This window comes from Benincasa hispida, chromosome 11 (assembly GCF_027475165.1).
Source record: "Benincasa hispida cultivar pf3 chromosome 11, pf3_genome.v1.1, whole genome shotgun sequence".
NCBI classification, from domain to species: Eukaryota; Viridiplantae; Streptophyta; class Magnoliopsida; order Cucurbitales; family Cucurbitaceae; genus Benincasa; species Benincasa hispida.
Window position 1 is genome coordinate 62,530,281 of NC_143488.1, and position 11,269 is coordinate 62,541,549.

Sequence of the window (11,269 nt, forward strand, 5' to 3'; positions counted from 1 at the left end):
CAGAAACTTTATTTAATCCAACGAGAGAGACCGTGGGATATGCTATCGCACTTCCCGCTCCCACTTACTATGAACATTCTCTCTATCCACCTTGATATTGACCTACCCAAACACCATCCTTTAAGTGGACACTTCCAGTGTGTCACGAGGCAAGGGATAGATCTCACGGTGTAAACTATAAGGGAGAAACGTAAAAGGTTTAAATGAAGCATCAAATACCCCAAGTTCCTCCCACTGAATGTTCTACTTAGGGGTTTATTAACCTAGACAATTTGGCTATTGATTATAATCTAAGTCATTTATTAAGTCTGCTAAAAAATGACTTTTGTCTTTGAAATAAAACAACTTCAAGTAGTCACATTAAACTTTTTAATGAATTATCCTTAAATTGCATGCGTGCATCACATCTATCTAATTCACCTTTCCAGGTAGGTTCCTAGGTAGGGGTGTTTCGTTGCCGTCACCTTAAATACCCTAGCCTAGATAGAACCCACCTTAGATAAAAGGTCCCTAGTATAGATAGATTTGTTACATTTTAACCTTTTATTATTTATTTTAGTTCTAATTTCATTTTATAACCTTTATAAAAGAAACAACTAAAACATACATTGCCACATAACGAGGTATTTATAATGCTTAACAAATAATGCATGCATAAATATAACTCTTATATTATATGATGCATGAGCATGCATTTACGTAACTTAAATCATGCTTCTCTAAATCATAACATTTATAATAAAGAGAAGATGCATGACCAATACATAACCTAAGGTGGGATTTTTGTATATGTACATATCATATGACATTAAAAATAAAATAAAATGAAATAAAATGAAAAAAAACCTTACATCGCATGTATAAAACCACAAATTAATGGACCGAGATGAACCAACACAAAAGCGGAATGAAAATTCTATCTATTACATTATTCCACTGAGCAAACTGACTCACAAGCGAACCGGGTCTTGAACCGCCGGGCAAAGCTCCATCGTTTAGTAAACGTCTCCAGGTAAACGATCATGTAGCACACACTAGACGATAGCACGAAAGCTAAACGATCGCATAGACGACAATGAGGCCGCGAAGCCTGATCGTCTAGACGATCGCTTAACACGCGAAAGGTAAACAATTTACCACGTATTTACTTTACGATCGTATGGTTAGTAACTAAACGATGAGGCTTGTTGAGCTATACGATCGTTTAGTACGCATGCATGTTAAACGACATCCGAGCATCCGATATTCAGCGATCGTCTACCCCATCGTCTACACGACTCGACCAACATTTGATCATCTTCTTCCTCAAAGAATAGCAACCCTTGCTCTAAACTTCATCACGAACGACTCAATACCTAAACTAACTTTGAAATTACAGACTCGATAGCAATTAATTGTGCCAAAAATGTAGGGGCCTTTACAATTAACTGGAGAATTTTACAAACGAGGTTACATCCCAAAAAACTCCATTAATCCACACATCCACAAACGATTTAACAATTAAAACAGAGAGTAGACATGTTGCACCCACCGAGAATGTAAATACAATTCCTTTGCAGCAATGAATTGAAATATCAGAAACCTAGCTCTGATACCAATTGAAGGAACTCTTATACAAGAGTACCTATAAGCGGAAGCAGATCTATCCAATTCATTGTGACGAAATTTCCACATATACATTCAAGCATACAGATATGCATTCAAAACACTAAATTACTGGCATGCTTAAAAGATCAATAAATAAGAGACCGAGAGATCATACCAGTTGAAGTCTTTTCTTCATAGCAAATCTTGCTTTTGCTGGAACGGCAAGCTATCGTTCAGCAACACCCAATCGTCTACCACGAACAGTTTCCACACGAACAGAAGAAAACGGGGATGACACCACCACTCAGAGCCCTCGGTATTCTCGAAGTGAGAATCCAAAGGGTGGGCTTTGTTCAAATTTGGTAGAAAGAATGAGGTAAAGAGATCTTATACAATGATCAAGCAAGTGGGAGAAAGACTCGTCTATCGTATAGACAAAACGCTTGATCGTTTAGGTGAAGTATACGATCGTGTAGGAAAAAGTAAGCGATCATCTAAACGATCGTGTAAGAAAAGCTAAGCGATCGTCTATACGATCGTTTAGTAAAGCTCGACGCTAAACAACGGTTTAATAAAAGATAAGCGATCGTTTAGTATAAAGCGCATGCGGGTATAAGCATTAAGCGATCATTTAGCATTACCGTATAGGCTCTGGTTTTTGACAACTTGTAGAAATACAAGTTATTTATGCCACTTTATCTAGATATTGCGGCTAAAAGTTAGTAAATATGCACCGATTGTATGAAAATTAGCCAAGTATTAGAATAATTATAAATGTTTGGAATTACACCCACTAACACCATAAAGATGGAAGACAAGCCGAATTTTACTCTGTTTTGCGGGAGACCAAGTCACTACTTGCGCTTAAAGCTCACGAGAAACTGATCAACGCATCTCTATCACATTGTGCCCATCAATCAACAATAAAAGGACGATTACCACAATGACGACGCAATGCAATGTCGATCTAGAGCTGTGTTTCAACCGTATGCGGTAATAAAAACAACACCGCATGCAAATCCATGATCGAAATATGCAGCAGAGCAATGCAAAAACGGAGGATTGAGACACGTGTACAACTAACAGTTGTGCAGAATTGACGGTCTGATTGCATAACAGACGGAATAATATCCCTCCATCTTCGGAATTACCATGACAATCAAGTGGGGACCACAAGGCCGGAGTCAAAGACCTGCACCTATAAATACCCCATTGATTTCAGAGAAAAAGTATGCTCCGGGATATGGGGTAAATGCTGCAAAACTGTTGAGAGAAAAGGCTGAGCTGAGTGCTTTAGTGAAGAAATCCGAGAAGAAGACGAGATAAGGCTGAGAGGTAAATCTCAGATCTAACCTGCCAAACACCCGATTGAAAGCTCTGTGCAAAGACCCCTACTACCGATGGAGAAAGCCTGGGAGGGAAGCTCTTCCTACCATCAAATCCATCCTATCCGGCAAGCAGATCTCCATCGAATCAGTGCAAAACATTGACACTTGTTTGTATCTGTTCTATCTCTTTCATCGTTGTATTTCGTGTTTCCTTTATCTTTTCATTCACACACCATGTATTAAACGCTTAATAGACGTATTAAATGTTTCAATAGCTTTCATTTACCATTTTCTGTCTATTTCTGTTCACCCATCAATCACTTTCTTCATGATGTCTTCTTAATTCCTTGATAAGCAATGTGAATTAACTAAGTACTTAATCTGTGTTAAAGATATAAAATGTGTTTAGCTAAGGCATGCTAGACGACATCTTCACCTGTAAAAGAAGAAGTGAAGATGCCATTCTGATCTACCGAGAGAAAGTCAGAAGAATGCGTTAACTAAAGCGAGTACTTCCAGACATGGAAGCAACTTTGCGTTCATTACGTTAGTCTCTGTTTCACCACAGACATGTGAGAGCGTGGCCGATCACTGAAAAGTGTACGCCAAGAGAAGAACGGAACATCATTTGTAGCTTCAACGCAATTGAGAACTTGCGTTGTTTATATTATTTGTCTTTCTTTTTCTATTCTATTCATAAGACTTGTCGCCGCATTCCACGTCTTTGCACAACTTTCACAGCCATCCTTGACCCCAACATCTTGTACATGAAGCTTATATCTTGTATCATCTAGCTTAGGTTATTGTATTTTATTGTATTATCGCATCTTTACCTCTTTACTTTATTTTATCGTAATTTATATACCTATACAAACACATTTTTAAAGATTGAAAACCTGATCGCATATATCATGAACATACCACAATAACCTAAACCAGTCCAAATATGTATAAAATATTAATTGAACGCGAAGAGACAGAGCATGAAAAAATAAAAAAGAAGAGGAAACAAAATAAAATTCTTTTCATTTACATATCTATATACATCCTTTACATAGTTCGACCTTGGATCACACCGAGAAACTTGCGGTGGAATTACACTTGGTTCTATCGTAAGGAAACTTGTGACAACGTATAGCATACTACATGAACACCCATCATTAACGCATATCTAGTGGTAGTATCACATCATTTCGAGCATAGAACATCAATCATTGTATATCTTAATTTTATGCGTTACAAGTTTATGGTGCCGTTGCCGGGGATTTAGTTAACGGTTTATTGTTTGAGTCTGTTTTTGGTATTTTGCAGGATAGATCTCATTATACTGGCTATTCAACTTGGATAGCAGCCTGACGGTTTATAAGTCCTGGTGCTGAACCGGAATTCGTAACTAAGCCTGAGATCGAGCGAACTTTCCGCGCAAGGTTACGTCAGAACCGAATTAGGCGAAAGAAGACAACCAGCATGGCGGACAATAACGATAATGCGATGCCAGTTGTGAACCAAGGGCTGTTAGACCGGCTTAGGATCCTGTCTTCCAGACGGCTGATCGCAACATCCCGATGCGTAATTATGCGTCACCCAATTTGTATGATTCTTTACCTGGAATCTCGAGGCTGACTATGGAGAAGAATGCATGTTTTGAGATTAAGTCGGTAATGTTGTAGATGATTCAAAATGTCGGACAGTTCGAGGGTCTGCAAGGTGAAGACCCACATGCCCATCTGACCAGCTTTGTCGAGATGTGTGGCAATTTTTCCTTCCCTGGCGTGACCCCAGAAAATATAAGATTGTATTTTTTCGCTTACACTTTGAGGGACGAGGCTAAGAAGTGGGTTTACTCACTTGAGCCAAATGAGATCACTTCATGGGAGCAATTGGTGGAACGGTTCATGAAGAAGTTCTTCCCACCTGCCGTCAACGCAAGGTGACGAAAGGATGTGTTGAACTTTGAACAGAAGAAGAATGAGACCCTGAGCCTCGCCTGGGTGCGATTTAGGAGACTGGTGAAAAACTGCCCGCATATCGAGATTCCCGATTGCGTATTGATGGAAACTTTTTACAATGGCCTGAACAGAGCAACGTAGGCTGTTGTGATGCCTCGCGGCAGGAGGTTTTATGGATAAGACATACACAGAGGCCAAAGTCATCCTCGACCGCATCTCACGGAAGATGGATGATTGGATCGACGATGGTTATAGAGGCCGAGGCGCTGATAAAAGGAAAACTGAAACAACCATTGTCCCTGCGGAGACAATTACCATGTTGGCCGCGAAGATGGCCATGGTGACCTTGATCCTTCAGTCAATGGAAATCAACCAAGGAGCCATTGCTCCACAATCAGCGCAACCCGCTGCACCGGCTCAAGTGGTCGCAATCAGTTGCGTCAATTGTGGAGGGGCTCACGGAGCTGATGTGTGTCCATTGAACCTTCAGCAAGTGTGTGCTATCTAGAACAGCCCCTTCAGTAACACCTATAATCCGGGCTGGAGAAGCCATCCGAACTTTGGTTGGGGAGGAAATCCCAACCTAGGGGGCCCAGTGCACCATCAAGGGGGCAGTAGAGAAAATCCTCATTTTCACCATAACCAAGGGCAATCAAAACCACATAACCAGCAACCATCATCGTCTAACACCTCGGGAGGCTCGTTAGAGATGCTACTGAAGTAGTATATGAATAAAAATGATGCAGTGATGCAAGCACAAGCGTCCTCTATAAGGAATCTGGAGATCCAAGTGGGTCAGCTGGCCTCTAAGCTAAGAAGTCGAACACTGGAAACATTGCCCAGCAATTCAGAAGCCCCGAGATCTACAGGGAAGGAGCAATGTCCTTAAGACATTGAGCAGGCAAGCCTGACCGCCTGCGGAGATGTGGATTGTGATTGCCCAGGACAACGCAATTTTCGATCCATATCTCAATACTGTGTTTAATGCTTTATTGAATTTCTGTCTCTTTAAATTCTGAATTCTGTCTTCAACTCTTCATTTAATTCAATTTTGACTTTATGAATTTATTTCCTCATTCACTTCTCTACATTTAATTCTGTCTCGTCTTTAATTCTTTGACTTTTTTGTAATCAATGCATTGTGCTTTAAATTGTGAATGATTGAATAATAAAGGAAAATCTATTGCCGCAAGCCACAGCGCTTGTGCTGATGAAAATTGTAAAATAAAAATAATAAAACAATTAACAACAAGAAAGCAAGACAATAATGGACGCATATCAAACCAATCAGGAATGCTTTGCATTCACCTAACTCAACTGTATTGAGTAGAGGTGTGTGTTGCGCTCGCATATGTCCTTTGTTCGTCCTGAGCTAAATGCGCTATGTTGAGGTATCCTCCAGAAATGTGTTGGTTAAGGAGTGTGTTGCGGGGATATATGCGTTATTGCCCATCCTCTGTAAAGATACAGTTGCGTTGGTGAGCACAATGCGTTACTCTTTTTCATGTGTCCATTCAAATAAAATATTAAAGAAAAATTCGTTTGGCAATTTGGGAAGAAGTTCAATCGATTTGTATCCCCAAGAAATTATGACTTGGTAGACGAAAGGACATTTTTTCTGAAATTCCATAAATGAGGGAGGTGGAACGATGCGCCTATTGAGCTGCTCGAGGCCAGTCGACACAAAAATCGCGTTGGACCCCACCACGGCCCAACTTATAAATACGACCTTCTCCTTCATTGGAAACCCTTTACCTCACTTTGGCAAACCAGAAACCCTAAGCGTCTTGCATCCCAAACCTTTCTTTCTCCCCAGCAGCTCAAGTTTTTAATAGACCCTCTAAGCTCATATCCATGGCTAACCAAACCCCAAACCAATCCGTTTCACCTTCCACCCCTCATCAAGTAGCCATGCGAGAGGTAGCATTCCTGGCTACCAGTCACAGGCTTGCCGCCCAAGCCCACACCATCCCCAAAACTGCCGGAAGATCCTGGAGAAATCCTTTGGCCGTTAGGCTTCCTGTGTTCAAGAGAGGAGGAAGCACCGAGATCATGCCTACACCAACACCGACAGTCTCCACTGAAAGCGAGAGGAAGAGACGAGATGATATGGAGGTGTTTGGCAACATCCTAAGTACCTTGCAGTAAGGAGGTAGACTGCCCGAGGCAGGGGTTGTAAAACAACCACTGCCTACGGAGGAGGAGACGGCGGTAGTGGCAGATGAACCAGTGGTGGTGTAAGAAGAAGAAAATGGGAATAATGTTCTGGTCCCAGAGACTCAGGAGGCAACTGTCATCGTAGAAATTTATGATGAACCTCTAGGAAGAAAAGAAGTGGAAATTGCATCAAGGAATGAGAAGAAGAAGAGATCGCAGTCGAGGAGGCCAAGGAAGCAGAGGTTGTATTAGTGACCCCTGACATTGCGATGGGGAAGGTTGCAGGGGATGCACGGCCAGAAGAGGCCGAGAAGGAAGATAAAAAGAAAGAGAAGCAGCCAGGAGAAGGAAGATAAGAAGAAGAAGAATAAGGGAAAAAAGGCTGGAGAGGTGGAGTCTTCACATCATCGCAAGCAAGAAAGAACAAAGAACAAAAGAATGATGATGAAGATGAAGAGGCTAAGAAGAAGAGGAAGAAGAAGAATAAAGAGGAGATAAGATTGCGCCGACGTGAGAAGAGGTGCCTGAAAGAAGAAGAAGAAGAAGCAAGGCAGAGGGCTACGAGCCCTAAGAAGGATGGAGAGTCCACCTCCGTAAGGGAGGATAAGGGAAACGGCGCAGTTGATGGAACCGGCGCAACCTGAAGCAACGCAATTGGTTGCGATGGATGAAGGAGAAGAAGCAGAGGGAACCCCCCTAATGCGGCGTCGTAAGGAGAATGTGCCGCAAGGGTCCACAATTGACCCTCAAAGATTAATTTTGGCATTGGAAGAGAAAGAGAGAAAAAGAAGAGAAGCAAGAAAATATGGAGAGGGGCAAGCTCATCATTGTAGAGGAGGATAGAAGAAAAAGATTGGAATTTGATAAAATGTGACGCAACAATGAGCTTGCTAGACTTGAAGGGATCTGAAAGCGCGAGGAGAAACAGCACTTTTTGCTGGCCTCTGAGCAATCCGAAGAAGAGTTTGCGAGAGAAGAAAAAGAAGAAGAGGAAGAAGAGAGAAGGAAGAAGAGGGCAGATTGTTGTTGGAGGAGAAGAGGAAGAAGCGCGAAGCCAATAAGAAGCGCTTATATAAGAGCAAGGGCAAAGAGCTTGGCGAGCGCGAGAAAGAAGAGCAACGCAGAGGGCGGAAAAAGAGAGAACGACAAGCAACCCGTCTTGCATTGGCAAAAGTTAAGGCCATAGTAGAAAGCAGCGAACCCGCGGTGGCCAAGAAGCGATCATCAAAGAAAAAGGAGAATTATGATATGTTGATCGAGATGGGCTTCTACCCTGCGCCGACCCCACTACCTGACTTCAACACGAGCGTAATTATGGAGCATGGTTGGGACACATTCTGCTAGTGCGCATCCATCATTGTGCCTCAAGTAGTGCAAAGATTTTACCGCGGGCGCTTACATGAAAGTAGAGATGCGGTGACCTTTAAGGGAGAAACAGTATCCTTCAACGCAAGGGACATCAATGAAATTTATCAAATGAAGGACAATCCTGATGCGCCAGGGAACAAGATTATTGTTGATCCCATAGAAGAATATATGGAGGACGCGTTGAAGTTACTAACGCAACCGGACACGAAGTGGTCGATCTCGCTCAAAGGCATCCATACCTTAGAGTCCAAGTCCTTGCCATCGGAAGGAAGGCTCTGGGTTTATGTGTTCAAGAAATGGTCGATCCCAATAACGCATGACAGAACTATATCAAAAGATCGGGTCATGGCCGCATACTGCATAGCCCACATCATTTCTATCGACGTAAGGCAGTTGATCTTGGGGCAGATCAGAGCATTAGTGGGGCATGTTCGGGGGCAGTATTTCTTCCCGTGGATCGTTTCAAGTCTATGTCTGTCTATGGTTGTAGGCATTGATAAGGAATCCATTCCCGAAGTCCACGACCTCATCAACATAAAAATCTTGAGGATGCTTCTCAAAGATTCTCCACACTGCCCCGAGCTGCCAGCAAAGAGGCTTGCGATCGATTTGAATGCACCGTTGGAACCCAGACCAAAAAGAAGAGAAGAGAGGATAAGGGAAAAGAGAAGGTCCAGGAGTCACTAATGCAAAATCTTGAACCTATGAACCCTCTTCCCTTAGTCATCCGGCCTCCAAGCCCTTTGAGCCCGCTAGCGCAACCCTCTTCCCCCTTACATGAGCATTTTACAAACCTTCTTCTTGTCCCCAACTCTCCTGTTTACCCAGCAGCCCCACCTTTACCATTAGCATCATCACTGCAACTCACCATTCCACCGTTGCAAGTTGATGACCCACACGGTTTGAGTGAAGGCACCTCTACCCAACCCCAAAACGATACTGGCAAGACATCGCAGACACAACCCTCCATCACCTCCATGGCTGCTGAGTTAGCAGAAATGAGATCCCTCTTCTCTCAACAACAACAACTCTTCTCTCAACAGTAACACTTCTTCAATCAACGATTTGAGGTAGTAATGGAGTGCATTGATGATATTCAACACAGTGCCGCCACATCAAGAGAGGCGCTGATCAACATGCAGCACAACATTTATAAAGTCCATATGCACCAGAGAATGATTACTGAGCGTAATCAAGAGTACTTCAACTTTCTTACCGCATATCTTCATGGTCCAATGGTGCCCCTACATCTCCGGTAGCACTTAAATTTTGGAGAAGCGCCTCCTGCACCCCCTCAAAATCTGCCAGATCCCCCTTCTCTTCAACCTTAGTATTTACACTTTCTTCCAATACGATTTTTTTATGCAGCCATTCTTTATTTGTATTCAATTCATTTATAATTTTTAAAGTAATCAAATTCTTTGACTCTTGTACAGGTAGTAGAAAATGTTGTAATGCGTTCATTTGTATACCTTGTTAATAGTCAATACAATCAGAGTATATATTCACTCCACTTTTTACCTGTGCCTCTTTCTTTATCTTCCTTTGTCAATTTTTGTGACATTCTAAATCTCTTATTTTTACGATCTTCATTGCATTTCTATGATGTATTACATGATTATACTTAGAAACATTTCCCATACTTAGTAAATTCTGACTAAGTTAATTCTTAGTTTAGCAGTACTTTACCTTTTATCTTTCAAAGTTCTTCTCAAACCTTCTTTTTGAAATTTTCTTCTAAGTGTTTGTCTAGTCTCTCCAAACAACGCAATGAGGACCTTGCTCATCTTTAAATTTGAGGATGGGGAAAGTCTGAGCAGATGAGATCAAGATTATGCTGTAGTTAAGAAAATGTGTCCATTTTCATATATATATATATATATATATATATATATATATATATTATACAAAATTCCAATATCAGCGTAAGGGAAAACCTCAAAACTGTCCGAACCTGATAAGAGTTTAGTTGTGAAAGGAGCCTGCTCGTAGTTGGATGTTCGTATGACACCCGTAGGAGCAAGCCAAAACGAAGGTGGGTTTCCAAGAACAACGCAATATGAAAAAAAAAAAAAAAAAAAAAGAAACAAACAAACAAAAATAAAAGAATGCAAGAGACAATTCCTCAGATTATCATGAGTTAAAGTTGAAATTGGCACACAACCGTAGTTGGATGTCCGCATGACACCCATGAGGATAAGCCAAAACGAAGAGTGTAACCATGATCAACAGTCTCTAAGTGAATAAATGACGCAAAGTTTTGCTCACCGCATATAGACACATCAAGTTATTTTGACAAAGAAGAGATAAACATTCTATTTTGAAAACTAGAAAAGCATCTTTGAGCAAAATTTTGTCATATAGAAGAATAAAGTAGGGCTTTCTAAGAATTAACAAGGATAGAAGGAAATTGCGATGTCAAGTAATGTGCCTAAGTGTAACATTTGAAGCAACCAATCGTCGCAAGAATAGAGGATAGGAATTAAGCATGATTGCCTTGGTATAAAATGCGTTTAGCTAAGGTATGTTAGACGCCATCTTCACAGCAGAAGTGAATATTCCACTCTGATCTATCGAGAAAAGGTCAGAAGAATGCGTTAACTAAAGCGAGTAGTACTTCCAGACATGGAAGCAACCTTGCGTTCATCATGTTAGTCTCTGTTTCACCACAGACATGTGGGAGCGCTGCCGATCACTGAAAAGTGTACGCCAAGAGAAGAACGGAACAACATTTGTAGCTTCAACGCAATTGAGAACTTGCGTTGTTTATATTATTTGTCTTTCTCTTTCTATTCTGTTCGTAAGACTTGCCGCCGCATTCCACGTCTTTGCACAACTTTCACAGCCAGCCTTGACCCCATCATCTTGTACATGAAGATT